The sequence below is a fragment of the Triturus cristatus genome, chromosome 11 (genome assembly GCF_964204655.1).
Source record: "Triturus cristatus chromosome 11, aTriCri1.1, whole genome shotgun sequence".
Classification (NCBI taxonomy): Eukaryota; Metazoa; Chordata; class Amphibia; order Caudata; family Salamandridae; genus Triturus; species Triturus cristatus.
The window spans coordinates 561,692,619-561,712,094 of record NC_140594.1 but is presented as its reverse complement, the minus strand read 5'-3'; the positions used below and the strand labels follow the sequence as shown (position 1 = coordinate 561,712,094).

Sequence of the window (19,476 nt, the reverse complement as noted above, 5' to 3'; positions counted from 1 at the left end):
GTTAAGGTAACCATGTTTTTTTCTGATTACAGTTCACATGCTTTGCTTATTCTTGCATTCCCTATGAGTGTTTGCTTTTTCCAGGGTGTTATTCATTTTTTTTCAGGCAGCATTTTACTGTTGTCTAGTGCATAATTTGAATTTAGTCGCAGCACAATTGAGTTGTGCTGAAGGCAGTGCGAGTTTCTCTCAGTGGGGCAGTATGGTGTTCAGTGTGGGAGAGAATGTGGCACTCTGGCCAGAGCTGCTGAATTTGGAACTGGAGAACCATGTTCAGACCTTCATGACCAGTTCACCATACCACACTCCTGACAGAGCTTATTCCGATGCTACACCTTAGAAGGCCCGATAGACCTTAGAAGCCCAGGTGTCTTAGCACCCGCAGGTGGACCTGTCCACCACAATCCATACTGCAGTTCACTTCCAGTCTTACGGGCATGCATATGAAGAAGCACATCCTAGATCGACAGTGAATCTGTCACTGAGGTCACAAGACCCTTGAGGCTAGTCCATCTCACCTATTGGTACCTCCATTGGCCTTTTTTCCAGCACTAGCAGTGCAACTTGCCAGGGGTTGGCAATGTAGGATTTGCATGCACACCAAACTTAGGGGGTGATTATAATGGCAGTGGGACCGCCACGTCACCCCGTCGGTGGCGGTCCCACCGCCATTGGTGACTGCATCACAGCCTGCCATATTACAATGGCGGGTGGTTACCTGGCGGTCGGAAAGACCAACCACCACGAACCCGACGGGCTTCTTGAGCCCGCCGGTGTGGTGGAGGGCCTCGTGGTTCCTACAATGCTGGTGGTGCCTACCATGCACCGCAGCAGGGATTACGATGTCCCTTACCCGCCAGCTTATCAATGGCGGTTCACCTGCCATGGAAATGCTGGCGAAAGGGACATTGGGGGCCCGTAGCAGGCCCCTTTACCCCTGGCCCTCAGACATGGGTCCTGGGGGCATCTATGATGCCCCACAACATATCACTGCACCATGTGGCAGGCACCGATATATTTAACATGTTCCTTTTTTTTTACTTTGCGGCGGATGATGTAGCCAGCAGCACCTGCTGCAATGTAAAAGATAGGCACTGCGAACACCGTAGTGGCAGTCGCATTGTAATGCCTATCGTGGGGCCTCCACCTTGAAGTCCCATTCCCCGATTCGATGGCGGTGGTACTGAAGTCCGCCTGCCATCGTAGTCAGCCCCTAAGTTTGCATTTTATGAATATGATTCAGCGGGAAATAAATTGATGTTTGCAATTTATTTGACTTTGGTTGGCCTCTTATCTATGAGATTTCCCTGTTGAATGTGCCTTTACATTATACATTTTTGGTTGTATGAATTGATTGCATACTACACTCTCCTACAGGTATTAATTTGAGTGTCATGAGGAGTGTCTGGGACCAATTGTTTTCTTAGGAATTGTTTTCTTTACTAACCTTTGCAAAGGGCCCTAAACTTCACAGCAACACAAGTCACATTTCTTTTAGTAATTTGGGATCCGTTTGAGCTACAAAATTGTTTAGGAGGAAATCGTTAGATTATGCAGCATATGATGTATTATGTGGCAAATATGATACAGCCATAGTTAAGTGGAAAACATTTTTCCACTTAAATTTTCCCCAACATTGTAGTTGATCAATTTGTAAGTTCCCCAAACCCAAAAGTCGAGTTTGGGCACAATTTGCATTTTAAAAGCAGCCCTATAACACAGGGCTACTTTTAAACTGACCTCAGGCTTCAGCAGTGCACACATGCAAGCGCAGAAAGGGCTGCTGGCCTCTAAACTGCCATGCCTTATTATATTCTGGGGACTTAAAAGTAGTTCTAATCCCCCTGCCCTATTATGTACTAGGGCCTTATAGGAGAGGTCATGCCAATCATAGGGGTACCCTAATCCATAGTGCACCCTAGTGTATGTAGGTGTTTTCACTGTATTTTTAAGTGCCTCTTTCAGAATAGCACTGGCTGTTTAGGCAGAGGCCAGGGTCAGTCAGTCAGGTACCACCAGTACCAGTCAGCAAAAAGTTGGGGAGTGCCCAGGGCGGCTTTGCAACACTAGAGAAACACAAACTCAGAATGTAAAACATAACACCATGGTTGGGGGGTTCTCTTCAATAATCAGAATTGATTTCTATCCTAATGAACCCATTTTCCAACATTAGGATAGGGAAAGACTGGGGAAAAACCATAACGTTCTAATCTATACATTGAAGCTTTTATGCAGCTCTTTGATGACGGTTACTAGCTCACTGTTCAATGTTAGGATTTTAACTTATAAACTTCAAATACCAAAAGAATATCTCAGACAAAAGCAGTAACTCACTGACCTATTGAATTAAAACTTTCACTAGACAAGCCTTCGATCTCTCTCAAAAAAAGAACATTAGCACCAAACTTATCTTCACATTTTTATTGTTGCCTGAAAATTGCTGGAGACCAGGAATGCAGCAGCAGGTACTTTTCAAACCCTAATGCACTTGCAAACACGACGCCCCCACCCTAAGTCAGCGGCCTTTGTTTGCTTTGTGCGTTAAGATGCAAAATTCATATATATGTTTTTTTAAAACATTTGGTCTCATTACTATATGAATGTAAATAACAATAAAGCATACATGCAAACTGTGACTACATGCCTGCTTTTCTCAATATTTCACTTCGAAACTATGCGATTGTATTTGTTTAACGGGCGGTGATTTGTATAGGGTCACTGGAAAGTGCACAAGGTTGTCCCTGTCCCCCCCAGAATTTTAGTGTCTCCTATGCCCCTGCTAACAGCTTAGGGTGAAGTTCGCGCTAATAAGAAACGCATAAATAAATACACCTAGAGTCCCAAAGTGACAAGGATGCCTTCAGAGACAGAGGGCAAATGTACTCCAGACAGCAGTTCCGTCCATTGACTATACTACGGGCAGCAGCGCCAGTGACGCGATTTACAGCGTGGAGCCACCCGGCCCGTAGAGCGTCATGAGCGTGTCGCCACCTACGGCCCTCCCTCCTGGACCCGCAGCTCCGGAGCACCGCCGCTTTCCGGGCCTAGGCCCCTAGCCTGTGCTGCTGCAGGGTGCCCCCTTGTATGCGCATTGCGCAGGGCACAGGCCGGCTCCGCGACGTCCCGTCCGGGGGATCCTTTTCCCGTCTAAGCAACCCCTTGCCACGGGCTTGCGTCCGCTACGAATTCGGTGAGTGCGACGTGCCTACGGAGTAGGACAGCTAACCGCTCCGCAGGCATGGTCTTCCAGCCTACGGGTCCCACTCCTCCCCGCTCCGAGGGTACAGGGCCTCGGCTGTCCCCTTACTCATTGGTCTGTCGCTCTTGATTGGGACTTAACTGACCATCCTTGTCTCTGTTCCTAGCACAGATTGGAAAGGGGTTTAGTGGTTGCTCGGGTTTACGAGAGCAGGGTAAAGTCCAGCCATATGAGCCTCCAGGAAGCTGCTGTCAGGTGTTTGGGGACGGGGTTTCCATTAAAGTCTGTATAGTTGAACGCTGTATCCGAGGTTCACGAACGTGCGTAGAGCTGGTGACCATTGACATCCTTGGGTAATGGGCTATTTGTGGGGAAAATGCAAGTAATTGGTACGCGCTCCAAATGAGGACGAGGGGTTACAGAGACCCCCCTCAGATGTTAACTGCAAGGCTCCCGAGGCCCTGCAGCAAACATACCTTTGAAGCAAGTTCATTGACTGACATTAATTACGCCCTTCCTCTGTGGTCCTTGTTCTGGTTAGGGGATTCAAATACCCGAACTCTAGACATTCTGAAGCATGTGGGTGTATTATACCGAGGATCACTTGTATACATCATACAGCACAGTTTGGGCAGTATTGTTTTGCTCTGTTGACCACTTAACACGTGCTAATACTGTCTCAACAACGTTTTTTTTATATCACTGGTGCATCTTTGATACCTGACTGCATCACTCAACAATTGATCGGCGACCAATATATATGTGCAAAGGGTCTGTCACTGCGCAACGCTACATGTGGCGGTGAACTTTTATCTGTAACGTTTGATCAGAGTGTGCGATAGAAACTTTTTTGAAATTATGCGGCAGGTGGATTATATAGAAAATGCTGTAAATCAGTAATCTGGGAAATGCCAAATCTGCATAATCACTTAATCATGGCGGCCCTGGCTGTACCGGTTGGCGAGGGAAATGCCGAGGAGTGGTTAGAGAACTGCCAGAATAACTCCATTTAGCTTTTACACCGTTAATCATCGCAAAAAGCTGTGAAGAACAAAACACCAACCCAAATCCGGGCATATCATTACTTGCTGCAGGAAAATATAATGCATGTATTACTCTATAGGCTCCAAAGTATGTGCACGTTTACTCATTGGGTTTGCAGGTAACCAGAGCGGAGTGTGCACCAGTAATCAGTAACACAAAACAGTCCCAAAAATCCCACCCACTGAGTGCATTCTGAAAATTACTAAAAACTGAGCACACTTGTGTTTTACTGTAAGGTATGACATTACATGGGGGGGCAGGGGGGGAGGGTTAGTTATATCTGCCTGGTTAACTTTGACTCCCCAGTCCATTTTGTAGTCTAATTGTTGTCAGCCACAACACCTGATCAATTGTGGCCTAGTGCTTATTCTCTTTGGAATTGTTACAACCGGCCTGTTAATGTCACTGCACCGGGGTAAACGGAAGGAAGAAATTACACTTTTCCCAACACCGTGTCCCTCACATAATTATATAATATAGTTTTGAGGTCTACCTTGATTATGCCCTAGCACTCCATGTGGTTCTTGAATGGTGCAAAAATGGGTAACATGTCTTTGCAGGTGGTTTTGTCCCCATGGGGGACGGGAGTGAACAGTTGTAGGTGTTATTTAAAGCAACGTTATTTCCATTGGTTCTCTCAGACTTTGCGCACAGTACTGCATTTGAGAGGTAACGAAAAACATTAACACTCCTGCACCAGTTGATATCTAGCCCAATGAATTTAAACGGAACTGCCAGATTTGATCACCGTTTATTGTAGTTTAGAGAAGGAATCCCTGCTGGTGTATGTTGAGTCACACCCCTTTTATCAGTTAAATCTAAATTTGTCTTTTGCTTTGATCTTTGATTCATTATAAGCCTCTTGCTTTAATCTTTGAATAATTTTAAGCCTCTAAATGGCTCAGTAATTAATCAGCCATTGTACAGATCTATAAGACACGGGTCCATTTCCCTGCTGGTCCACTCAGCTGTTCCTTTTTCTAATGTTAGTAAAGTGAGAGCCTTTGAGGTGGTTGATAACATCTGTTATCAGTAGGATACAACCACTACAGCGTACTGAAATTACCGCACCTATATCACAGTATAAACAAAATAGTATAGTCCCGTGCACTACTCATCCGGTCCCTGCTGTTGTTCAGTACCACTGTTCAGCAGATTACAAAGATGAAGGTATGGAGGTATGCACATTAGGAAAATTTGTAGTCCAAATAAACATTCCATATATATCATCCCCAAAAAGTTTATTTTTTCTCTTTTTATATCCAAATTATAACAACATCCTGCGAACGTTTCGTTCCAAATAAATTTAGAATTTCATCAGGGCCTAATATAGTAGAGTGCTAATATGTCTGTTTATGAACCTGCCAACTGTATAAGATTCCATCCAAGTCATAAGGTTTTATAGTGAACTTATATGAATAATATCATCTTCCAGAGTTTTAAGATCAAAATATATGAAATAGAGTTTTCCAGTGGGTACCTTAATAAGTCTCCCTGCTGCCATGAGATGGGTATAAGAAGTGAAAGAATAAACATCTTTTTTGGATGATATATATGGGATGCTTATTTGGACTACACATTTTCCTACTGTGCACCTCTCCGTTTGTTATCAACACCTGTTATCAGTTCCTAGATATCAGGCGACCAGTAGTGTGCCATGTAACTAATAATTATTACATGATTAATCATTGAATCAACACAGAACAGTAAAGAGGCCAACATGCAAAAATGTACTTGGGTTTAGTGTAAAGAAGGCTTTTCAGGCTCAGATAGTGGATAGACTATTCTGTTCACACGGTGGCAATGTTTTGAAGGAGATTTGGGTCTAATCCATTTGATCGTATTGTTTCCAATGGAATGCTTTAGATCGGTTGTATGTGGCTTAAAGAATATATACTTGGAAGTTAACAATGGGCTATGCTCTTTTTAGGCTGCAACAAAGAAGCCATAAGAAATCTTGCCAACCCACTTCAGCACAACGCTTCACTGAATTGGAATTTTGCATTAAAGTAAGTTTTGCCATAGCTTGTTGTCTCTCATGCAAGGTATCAGCTTTCAGATATATTGCATATAAATATTCTGTGCCTATCTCTGGCAGCCCTGCTGTTAATTTTGAAGCAGTTTCTTATGTCGTTAGTAAATACCTCTGGATACAATTGCACCCTGCCGCCTCGCTGTCATATTGCTTTTGGCGTGAATCCTCATACTAGAGGCAGCGTTATTTCCGAGCAACTCCTTCTGTAGACGATCACCTGAGTGTGCATTCAGGGTAGGCTGATCAGGCGTTCCGGATTTCCCAGGACAGTTCAGTTTTTTTTGTGTGTGGTCCGTCCTGTATTTCCAACAATTTCTATTAAAACTGACTTATGTCCCGGTTTTGAGGAGTGGGGCGTAACTAAGCATGCACATTAGATGTAAACTGTTTTACATTACATACTAGGTACTTGTGCTGGAGTTCTGGGAGGGAAATAGCGCTGCTGGGACACTGACAGACCTGCTGAAACATTTTAATTGTTTTTTTAAAAACGTGTTGGGTGAAACCTTTTGTTTTTTAAAACGTGTCGAGTAATTTGGTTCTGCACATTGCACTTTGTATTAGCTGACTTCCGCATCCCGCAGGGTGTTTAGCGCTGATTGGGCTACCTTGGGTCAATCAGACGCCAGACGGGATGAGCCTGTTGTTGCCCACTGTCTATTTTAAACACGCCGGCAGTGGACGAGCGCAGCGGGCGCGCCTAATGCAAGCCCGTCTGCACCCGTCCGCGCCTGGCTGCTGCCAGATGCCAGACACTCCGCCCGACCCATAAAAGATACACTTTACTATTCATGCTCGGAGCTCTTGTCATTTTTAATACTAAATGTTCTACCTGCATTAAACATACCTGGTCTCCACTGACTGTCTCTTTTAAGTGTAAACAATGTCCTTTTCAAAGTAAGCTAGTTGGGAGAGGCATTTCTCCCCCTGACTCAACCAAGTTCAGGTTTCTTATCCTGAACTGTCGGTCCTTGGCTAAATACCATGCTGAGATCTTTGATTTATTAACAGAAGAGTCTCCTGATGCATTATTCTTGACTGAGACTTGGCTGACGCAGGATTCCGTTGCGGAATCATGGTTGGCACTTCCCCAAGGTTACATTATGAATCAACTTAATAGAACCGGCAATAGAGGTGGTGGCATTGCATTAATCCATAAGGAGCTTTATTCATGCAGCTTGAAGGAGGACATTCCTGAGTGCGAAAGCGCACTCTTTAAAATTACCCTAAACCACAATTTCACTGTCTCTGGCTTGCTCATTTATCGTCCACGAGGGCCATCTAAAGTCTTTAGAGAAGAATTAGCAAACAAGGTCACTCTACTCGCCAGTAAAGCAGCAAATTTTACCATTTTAGGAGATCTCAATTTACATTTAGAAGATAACTGCAAGACAGGCATTGCTAATTTGTTTGCTGATCTAGAGGCCTGCCCAATGTGTCTCTAACAGTACACATGTAGCAGGTCATTTATTGGACCCTATATTTTCCAACGTAAGCTCCATAACAGCTGTGTCCCCGATTCCCATGGCATGGACAGATCACTTCCTTGTCCCTTTCTCTATTTGCTGGCAAGGTAAGCCAGCACAGAATTGTTCATTGGCGGTATTAAAACAACCCTGGCATAAATTAGATATTAACAAAGTCTCGGATTTACTGCTAAGCCATACACCTCAGGTAGCATCCAATATAGAATCAGCTAATATGCTGTTTCAGGATTGGCTGACCCAAGTTCTGGACAGCTGTATTCCTGCTCAACCTAGCTCGAAAAACAAAAGAGGACAATCCAATCCTTAGTTTAATGAATCCTTGAGTAAAGCAAAAAATTGTAAACAACTGGAGCGGGCCTGGAGGCGCACTTACAATACAGAAGCCAAAAATAAATACCGCAAATCAATTAAGACACAACATAAACTGGTCCGGAGAGCCATCGCTAATAAAATCTTGGAGAGTAATAATCCCCCTAAAACGATTTTCTCCTTTCCTAAGGTCATGAAATGTTCCAGCCCGAAAGGTGATTCACCCATCGCCTCAAACACTCAATGTGACGAATTGGCTGGATATTTTGTGCACTAGGTGGAGAAAATTTACAGAAGCTTCCCTTTGATCACTGTTAATTCTTAGCTGAGGATAGTGGACCTATTCTGGAAAACAATACATTGTGTTCCTTTCCTCAACTATCCCTCACTGAGTCCCTTTGCCTGAAAATCAAATCTGGCTCTTCAGTTGACTCTTTGAGACCAGCTCAGTTTTGTCAATTTTACAACATCATTTTACCAGTGGCCAGGGAACTGATTAATCTGTCTCTGTCCTCAGCATCCTTTCCATCAGCCTGGAAGCATGCTAAAGAAACTCCTCTTTTAAAGAAACCATCTGAACCGGGTAATTACCACCCCATCTCTGAGCTTCCTTCCCTGGCTAAAGCCACGGAATCTCATGTAAATACTATTCTTACAGAGTTTGTAGAGCAAAATTAAATTCTGGATGCCTCGCAAAACGGCTTCAGATCCCACCACAGCACCGAATCTCCTCTGATGGCGGTGATCTAGGAAATCTGCAGCAGCCTAGACGAGAGAAATTCCAAGGCCTTAATTCTTCTTGATTTAAGTGCCGCTTTTGACACTGTATCCCATGAGTTATTACTACGCAGGCTACAGGAGATAGGGATTGGGGGTCTGGCTTTAGCCTGGTTTCGATCTTTCTTGGAGGGTAGAACCTCCCAGGTCACTGTGCCACCTTTCCACTCCCAGGAGTATGCCATCAGACACAGTGTGCCACAGGGTCCGATACTGAGCCCCATGCTCTTTGATATCTATGTACAACCCCTGGCAGTAGCAGCTAGAAGCAGAGGGTTGTCATTGTATCCTAGGCCAATGACACCCAACTAGTTATCGCTCTTTCTTAGAAATGCAAAAATAACCTAGTCAAATTTAAGGAGGATATGCTGGTGATCGCTGACTGGATGACCGCAAACTGCTTGCAGATAAACGCAAGCAAGTCAGAAATACTTTTGCTTGGGAGAGATAGCGATATGTGGTCAGAGCAATGGTGGCCAGACAAATTAAAACCTGCACTCTTACCAAAGGAGGCTGTTAAGAACCTGGGATTTTGGATTGATAGAAGTCTCTCCTTTGACACTCAATCCAAGTCGGTCGCAAGGACTTGTTTTGGGCTTCTGAGAGGGTTAAAACCTTTGCTTGTTTTTTTTTTTACCCTAATATTCGTTAGACCATCCTACAGGCAACAATTCCATCCATGCTAGATTATGGCAATTCCTTATATTTAGGTGCAAACAAATCCTGTATTCAACGCCTTCAAAGAATACAAAATGCAGCAGCTTGGACTCTGTTGGCACTCCCGAAATCATGTTCAGTGTCTAAGCTTTTACCTAAGCTACACTGGCTACCAGTAGATAGAAGAGTTCAGTTCAAGACACTCTGTGTCGCTCATAAAATCTTGACCCAACAAGCACCTCTGGTTCTAGCTAACATGCTAGTGCCGTATGTTCCGAGTTGACTCCTGTGTTCAACTGACCAAGGGCTGGCTTGTATCCCCCGAGTTCAAAGAGCCCGAGCTGGTGGTCGCTCTTTTAAGGTTTTGGTGGCCAAATTTTGGAACTCTCTTCCCTCTTCTATTAGAGGACTCCAGAACCACCTGGCGTTCCGTAAAGCCATAAAGACCTAGCTCTTCCCAGCATAACTCTCATTTCTTTTCTGGACCGTCTCCAGTCACTTACACCTAGGTAACGCTGGGATGCCCCGTCGCTGGGGCAGCTATGCGCTGTACAAATCCGCAAAATAAACATTGGGTTTAAATACTCTCCTGCTGTGTGTGCTGCAGAGCCTCACTGAAGCAGGATGTAAGGAGGAGCACATCAGAATCTAAGAAGACCCTCAGTTGACAAACTCCTGAGCTGTAGTTCTTCACAACATCTGAAAATAAAGGAGAGAGGTTATTTAATAAAAATAAAAACAGTTTGCACTATTCCTTTGGATTGTGAGACTCGGGCACAACTTTACCGCAATCTCACGTTTTAGAAAGAGGTCGCGTATGTTTTATTTTGGGTTTCAAAATATAGCAAAGGCAAATATATATTTTTATGGATCCTTCCGCATATCTCCATGTTATGACGTAGTCACATTTTCACTTTTTCTCAAGTCTTGGTTTCATTTGGTTTTGTCACTTTCAGATCTGTTTTTACCTTTATAGGTGCAGGACTAAAAGTCCCAGAATGCAAACAGGCTCAATTATCTATTCATAAGGCAACTTGAGACCTCTGTAATGTCTTCCTTTAGCTCGGTAAAGTTTAATAAAATGATACAAGCTCTAAAACATTGCTTTTGTCTGCCTTGCTAACATATAGTCTGTCTCATAGGACGTTGGGATGTGCCAGTGTAGTACATCTATGGCAGTAAGTGAAGACCTCATAGTTAGTGTGACCTGGCATCCTGGATTTGCTGGGGCAGCCCTGTTTCTTTGTGAAATTTCATTGCAAGTTTTACGATGCCCTGGCTGTCGGAGAGGGCAAACAATACAAAGGGAGGCACGTTTTCATGAATTTTGGTGCAGAGCCAATTAATGGTCCTTATGAGAAAGCAATCTAGTTAGCACAGATAATACGGAGTGTAAAAGTTAAATTTAATTCCCTGTAGTGCCTATTGTTGGTCTTTCCTATGTTGGTCTGCGCTGTCAATTAAGTCCTTCTTTGCCTGTTAGTTGATGCAGTCCTATGCCTATGTTAATGGACTGTCTCGGTATTTGGTTTACAAAATCTAGTCACTAATTCAGGCATACAAAAGTACACATTGTACAGTTGTCTAAGTTGACTCTGCTTGTTCTTGTATAAAACTTGTAATTCTCCATCAAAGTATCCTCACCCGATTCATACCATTAGATTATTTACTGACTGCAAGATTTAATCTTGGAATCCCGTTACAGATTTATTCTTCTGACATTTTTTCACGTACCACTTGACAAATTAATTTTTATATAAGTAATTATACAAAAGCAAACTGAAGCACCCCTTAGATAAAATTGAATTCTCTTCTCCTTTTAAGTTGTTTGTGTGATTCTATTCTAGTCGAGCGCGCTTATATAGCGCATTGCTACCTGTAGGCCTTGCAGCGCTGCCAGTGCGGCACCAGAAGAGGGATTTACAAGAATGCACTTTAAAGCATCCAGGATTTTAGTACCTTACGGAAGGGAAGCTCATTTTGCCACTACTCGGAGAGAGGGGAGGGGTGTTCCACAGTTTTACTGCATTGAATGAAAAAGATAGCCTCCTGATTTTGCTCTCTTAATCAGAAGGATCTTCGCCAAAAAAAGGCATTGGGGGAATGCAGCGATCTTCCAGGTTTATAATAGGGGAGCAGTATTCGTGAGATCGCTGTTTTTTTGTGAAGGAGTGCCTTGTGTGCGATGCCGAGGGATTTAAATTTAATCCTCTCCGCTACCGCAGCCGATAGAGGAGACACAGGGCTTGATGCACATGTTGATGTCTTGGTGAATTATACAGTAAACATGCTGTGGAATTTTCTACTGAAATATTTTGATTGTGACTTTAGGTGCTCCAAATACAGGGAATTGCTGTAATCCAGGGGGGAAAGGCTAAGCGCCTGGACCACAATTCTCTTTGCAGTGGGAGGAAGGAGGGGAAGAATTTTGCACTATATCCTTACCATACAATAGCGGCTAGTTTGACTGCTTGAGTATTATTTAAAAGACTCCTCAAGCCACATCACTAGGCTCTTAATGGCAGGTTTAGATGATGGAATAGAACCTAGAGACCTTGGCCACCTCAAATATGAGAGAGTATCTGGGTTATTGCTCAAAAGCATAAGCTCCCTTTTGTCTCCAATCCGTTTAAGACGAGAGCTTCTCATTCAGTTTGTGACCTTTTCCAAACAGAAGCCTAAAGAGGGGCCTGAAAGCCTTCTGTCTAAGTGAGAAGACCAATTGTGTGTCATCCACATATATTATCGAAATCCTGGAAGGGAGGACGATATTTGCAAGAGGTCTCAAATGTACAGTGAAAAGGGTTGGGCTTAATGAGGAGCGTTGTGGTTATCTGCATTTTAGAGATGGATGCTCTGAAGTACAGTTCCCCTCAAAAATCTGGAAAGTCCTATCCTCCAGGAAGAACTCCAACCAGGCAAGAGCAATTCCCACAGTACCGGCATTCAGTAGTCTCCTCACAAGAAAATTGTGGTCTACAGTATCAAAATCTGAGCTAAGATCAAGGAGGATGATTGCCACTGAACCTTCCTGATCGAGTAGCTTTTTGCTTCTTCAGTCACTGCTAGCAAAGCTACCCGAGTACCACGGTACATACAGAATCCATTCTGTGAAGGATGCAAAATGTCATGCTTTTCTAGAAATTCAGAGAATGACTCATTGGTATGTCTTTACGGAATTGTGCTTATCCCTGGCAAGAGAGAAATTGTACAATAATTTGCAAGATCCAGCGGGTCTAGATTAGGCATTATCAAAAGTGCCTTCACCATGGTATGTTTCCACGCCATCGATACAGGGCCAGAGTATAATGAAAGATTATCCAGTTCGAGCAGGGTTGGCAGAATCACCTCTGCTCCTTTAGCCAGGATACGAGGTGAAGCTTCATCCCTCGGAGAGCCCAATTGCATTATACGGATAATGTCTGAGAGGCATTTGAGTGTTAAAGCAGGAAATGCACTCAGATTAGATGAACTGAGGACTAAACTATTTCGGAGGATTCAACAGTCTCCTAATGGGGGGGGTGCTTGAAATGTATCATAGATTTTCAAAATTTTCTAGAGGCAGTAGAAGATGGTTTACTACCCGAAACAGTTTGCGCAGGACATTGGAAGCGGCATTAATTTTCTCCTTGAAGTAAGCTGCTTAGCTTTTTCGATCTCAGAGGGATAGACTCTGGTGATGTCTTTTAAAAAACAAAACAAAAAAAAACAAAACAAATTATTGAATGATGACTCACATCGACAGATTTACAATACAGTGCTTGATAATCAGTGGCATACATTAATAATCTGGGCACCCGTTAAACATGGCTTAATTTCACATTGTAGAGCACTCATTCTATCAATCCCGACCGCATCCTCTGGGTATAGTCCAACGCAGCCGGTCTTGAATCTTCCATGTGTTTAGATTAGTCACTATCGTCCGATATATTCTCTTGTGGCGGAGGTTCGCAGATGTCGCCCCGATAATGGTTCTATTTGCCCCAAATTCTCGTCCATTTTTTAAGGCATCCTCTGTGGGCGTAGACAGATTTCTCCGCCACCATTATGTAGTCCATATCTTGACACCACTGCTGAGGCGTTGGGGATTGATCCGAACCCCACCGCTGTGCTATGTTTCGTTTAGCGGTGATGTCTTAGTATTTCTGTTTAGCGGTGTCCCCATAATCTCTTCTCCAAACTCTTTCTGCTTTTTTACGGACATGCTTTGTTTTTTGAAGGTTATAGAGAACAGTGGTCCCTATTCAGGAGGAATACAGTGTGATAGATAACCATACACTTAGAATAGAATGTATGTCTTTTGTCCAGCCGGACAAGAATTTATTTTCATAGTATTTTTCAAAAGTAGTATCAAATAAAACATTCAAATGACAAGTGGGCACAGCCGTGACCAACAGAACACAAGACAGAACAATGAACACAGAATTGGCCAAAAGGCAAGCCAAAATGGGTCTGTACAGTTGTTTTCCGTATAGACAGACACAAATTAATCATTTAACACCATTGCACAATGTGTTATAGCTTGAGTCTAGTGCATAGGGTGTTTGGGTGTCGACGACGTTTCGATGCCACATTAAATATAGGGCATCATCTTCAGGACAAACAAATAATGCACTGCTGTCTTGATAATATATCACACCTTTTTTACAATTCTAAGGTGGCAGAGAGTCGACGGTTCATTATAGGCGCAGAAGCGCTCAACATCTGGACTTTGGGGGTTGCTGACACCAGCGGGATCAATTCTGTTTGCTTTATGGCAGAAAGTCCTGTTGGGTGCTGTGTGCCAGCTGTTGGAGAATGCACGATCGCATTACTTCAGTGAGCGTGGGCAGTATCGCCGCATCTGCTTCGGAGTTTCAATGGAGACTTGTTTTTTGAAGGTGCAGGAATTTATTTTCAACGTTCCTAGTGTGAGTCTTTATCGAGGCCACCACATCCAATGAAGCCTCTAGCCACTGAGGTATTCTATCATTAGCCTGGGTCCAATCTGACCCGAGGGAAGGTTTAGAATTTCCCATTACCTGTTTCCAGAGGAAGTTTGAACTAGGCTTGCTCTCTCCGGGAAACCAAAGAAGTTTGGTGGGGGGGGGGGGAGGGGGGGGATGGGGGTGATTAGTCCACTTAACCGGTATTGGGTCATAGACCGTCAATTAATGATTTGAATAAAAGACCCGTTCAAGTAAATGACCTTTCTCATGGCTGGGTCCTTCCACCCTTTGGGACATTTGAATCCCCATCATATCCTGTAGCAGACCCGATACTGGAGTATTTTCTGAGTCTTCCAAATGGAGATTAAAATCTCCTAGCACAGCAAAATTAGCTCTGGTACTGGCCAGTTATGCAGTTACTTCTAGCATAGAGTGGATGAAGTTCCCAGGAGGTCTGTCTGTACAACAGATCCCGGAAAACGTGGTTGTGGGGGGAAAGAGTAATAGCGAAAGTAATGCTTTCACAGTCTGCGATGTGTGCAGGTTCAATAAGGCAGCACACATCCTCCTGATTAAAGACTATTATGGTTAACAAGGGCCATAGCTTGCTTGGATTCTAGACTCTGAATGAGGTTTGTTCCGCATTTTGATCTTTAAATTAAGGACTATCAGGTTGGTGCTCATAGATTCTCTACAAGTGCGTCAGGGGAAGATATGCTGTAGATGGATAAAACAACCAGCATGTTTTGCGTTCACAAAGTACAATGACCTAACTAATGCTGTGAGGATAATTTTTAAAAATGAGCACAATAAATGTTGTTACTGGAATAAACATTTTTTTTTATTACAAACTTTAGATTTTCTGATGTCTTGCGGGGCAGGAGATAATCTTAAATGGTGTTGGCGCCCTAACTGGAGAACTCTTAGTTCAGATAATTATTCCATGTAAATTATAGAATATATGAAAAGGAAAAGGACACTGATTTTGGGGTGGGGGGGGGGGTAGAGAGGGGAGGGCATGTCTTAGTAAAATTGTGTCTTCCGGTCGTGTCCTTTTTTTTTTTTTCTGACTTATTGTTTTTCCTCCAGTGACTTTCACAATTTGTTACTGCACTGATGGTGCTGCTCATTTTATGTATTGTTAGCAAGTCCTAGCCCTGCTGATGGGATCGTCCAATAACTGCAACCCCTTTCCTATCTGTGTGTGATTCACACTAGGATAAGGCAATGGTAGGTCATTGTGTTCATGTGTGCTCAAGATCATGGGTTGTCTGAAGATTGTCCTTATTCTTTTTGGAATAGGACAGTCTGTATTCCCGGTTCTCAGACATCTTCCATTAAACCAGTCTTCATTTTGTCCACCTTTATTGTTGATTTCATATGCTCTGGTAAATTTACTCCCTCCACTATTCCTGCTGTGCTGGCTCTTGCCTAGCAATAATGGCTTTCTATTGAACCTCTTGCTACAGCAATCCATGTTCCTATTGTGACCAGTTCAAACTGATTTCACTCTGGGCCCTCTACTCTGGAGGTCTTTGAGATTTAAAGCACAACGTGGAAAGCGTCTTTCTGTTAAAGGACATCTTTCCTACATGGACTTTTGTTAAAACATAATTTTAGCTCTGGCTTCATGTCATGGGATGTAGGATAAACACTGCTCTCTCCGCATCCTTGTGAGCCGATGTTCTTTACTTCGTTGGCAATCCACTCGCTCTGGGTTGCAATTTAGTCTGGTCAGGCTTGTGGACAAGTCTGACATCTTGATAGACACTTTGCTGTTGTGCCACAAGACTTAGTCAAGTTCCTAAGTAGAATATCTGGATTATCAAACTGTAGGACAGGATCATTGGTGGAACTTTCACACCACTAAGACAAGGCAGTACACACACATGATTCTCATCCACTAACCACTAAATACCCCAGGGCACAGTGGAAAGGTCTCACAGATCTTCCATTATTGGTAATGTTCATAGCATAGGCGGCATATTGTCCAGATGCTATTACCTTATTACTGTAAGGTTGGTTGCTTTAGAATAATAGCGTTGCAAGTGTTTCTTTTGTGCTAGCATAGGTTTTATTTACATTTTAAGGTCTTGGCCACAGTCGGCTTTAGCCATTTGTTTAAGATCTTATTGTACATACCAATATCTAAAGTGGACTTGGGGTCATCCCATTTACTATCATTGTTTGGTTATCTTGTCAGTTGCTTGCTTATTATTCACTGGCTTAACTACCTCTTCTTGTGTTTGGCAACCCCTGAAGCATAGTTTATTTACAATCCTTTTGATTACATGACTTGTATCCTTTCATGGCTGACATCCGAGAGCTAATTCTTTTTTTCTTCTCCTACCAGCACTCCTTTAGTTGGCATTGCTTTCTTGCTCTCTCCCATGTGTGCTATTCTTCCACCCACCCCACCACCATTCTTGAGCTCTCCATGTAGCCCGCCCCCACATACTAGACTCTTGCTTCCCATGCATTTCCCCACCTTACTTTGCATTTGTTTCTGCTTTGCTAGCATAATCTTTGGAGCATTCAAAAAGTTTCCCTGGGAATGCATTCCGCCTATTGCTTAACATTGCCTTTGTGGTTTGTAACTCATTTGCTTGCTTATTTGGTGGCTTTGTTTTAAGCTGTCCAGCTTGAGTTTAGCACTTCCCTTGCCCAAACCCTATTTACTGTATTCTTACACCAGTACTGGTAATTCTGTGAACAGGCCTTTAAACCGTGTTCTTATCTTGTCACATTTGATGTGCATTCAAAGACAGAGGTCTGATGTCAGGCTCTGTCTTCCAGGGAGATTGGTGTTTAATTTTCTTTCGCTGACTTTAAAGTGAGAGGATTTATGTGACAATCATGATGGCTATTGAAGGAGGGCTTGAGGAAGGGATGTTATATTTTTTTTCCTAGCATACAACAACATTTAAATGTCTTTAAATGAACTGTGCAGGTATTTCAGAATATATCAGAATTAGAAAGCTCCAATGAAGCACATATTGGGTATTTCTGAAGTGTGGTGGAAACAAATCAGTACACTGGGTGATGGCATTTCCACACATTATCGCTTGTGCGCTGTATACTTTTATCAGTAAAACTGTATGTCTGTGCAAATGCAATGATCATTTCAACTGAAGATGTGTGTAATGGTAGTGTGCTACCACACAATGCATATTCCACTTTACTCTTCACCACTCCACACTATGCCACTCCACACTATGCCACCCCACACTTTGTCACTGCATTGTACTCTGTACCGCTCCACTCGACACCCCCTATTCTTTTCCAGTTCTCTCTACCCTACACTTCTCTACAACGTACCACTGCAGTCTTCGCCACTGCACTCTGCCACTCTACAACTCTGCGCTCTACACCACAGCACTCTGCTAGTGCACTCTATGCAAATCCACTCTGCGCCAATCCACTCGACGCAACTGTATTCTACTGTGCTCCACTCCACTCTGAAACAAACTAGTCTACGCCACTGAATTCAGTGCCACTGCACTCTGCCCCTTTCTACTCCATGCCACTCCAATCCTCTCCACTCTGCGCCACTTTACTAAAAACCAATGCATTCTCTGCCAATCTACTGAAAGCCAATGCATTCTATGCCCGTCTAGTCAAAGCCAATATATTATATGCCAGTCTTCTCAAACCCAATGCATTCTTTGCCACTCTACTCAAAACTAATGCATTCTGCACCAATCTTCTCAAAACCAATACATTCTGCGTCAGTCTACACTGCACTCTACACCACTATACTTTACTGTGCAACATTTTACGCCACTTCACTCTTCTATTGTACTCTACACCACTGCGCTATACGCAGCTCTGCACCACTGCACTCCATGCCAAGGCACTGTATGCCACTCTACCAACGTCTACTCTGCAAGACTGCACTCTCTGTCACTGAACTCTACGTGACTGCACTCTACGCTGAGGCACTCATCACCTCTCTATGCCACTGCCCTCTGTGCCACTCTAAACCACTGCCCTCTGTGCCACTCTACTCTGCACCACTGCACTCTACGCCACTCTACTCTAAACCACTGCACTCTACACCAATGCAGTAAACACCACTTTACTCCAAATCAATGCACTCTGCTCCACTTTACTCTGCAAGAGTGCACTCTTCGCCACTCTACTCTAAACCACTGCACTCTAAACCACTACACTCTACACCAATGCTGTAAACACCACTTTACTCCAAATCAATGCACTCTGCTCCACTCTACTGTGCAAGAGTGCACTCTTCGCCACTGTATTCGGTGTCACTCTAATATGCCCCACTGCACTCTGCGGCACTCTACACTATTGCGCCCTGTCACTGCACTCAATACCACTCTCTTCTGCTCTTTGCCACTGCACTATGTGCCTCTCTGCGACCCTCTGTTCTGCAAAACTGCACTTTCTGGCACTGATTCCACACCACTACACACGCTACTCTGCTCCACACCACTACTCACGCTACTCTGCTCCACTGCCCTTTACGCCACTCTACACTAGTGCCCACTACGTCACTCTACTCTGAACCACTGCACTCTACACTAATACGCTTAACACCACTTTACTCAAAACCAATGCACTCTACGCATGTCTTCTCTGCCTCACTGTACTTTCAGCCACTGCACTCTACAACCTTGCACTCTACTCTGCAAGACTGCATTCTGTGCCACTGAACTCCATGCCACTCTACTCTGCACTGCTGCGCTCTGCCACTTTACACCATTACGCTCTACATCACTTCCCTCTATGCCAGTCTATTGTACTCTGCACTACTGTACTCTATGCATCTGCATCACTTTACTCTATCCCACTCTACCTCACTCAATGCCAATGCACTCTATGCCACTGCACTTGGCTTAACTCCACACCACTCTATTCTGCGCCACTGCACTCTGCACCACTCTACACATGTGCACTCTACCTGCACCACTCCACTTTACCCTGAACCACTTTATGTCCCCGCACTCTACGTCAATGCACTCTACACAAAACCAATGCACTCTGCACCACTGTACATCACGCCAATCTACTACACAC

At 43.7% G+C, this 19,476-nt stretch overlaps 1 protein-coding gene across 1 annotated transcript in view; it reads left to right on the top strand.

Moving 5' to 3' along the window:
• Positions 1-2,959: 2,959 nt before the first annotated feature.
• Positions 2,960-19,476, top strand: part of U2SURP (U2 snRNP associated SURP domain containing) — a 776,636-nt gene continuing 760,119 nt past the window's right edge. Inside the window, exons 1-2 of the mRNA XM_085633584.1 lie at positions 2,960-3,190; positions 6,174-6,252. The gene's annotated coding sequence lies outside the window, so the exon portion shown is untranslated. The remainder of the gene's footprint in view (positions 3,191-6,173; positions 6,253-19,476) is intronic.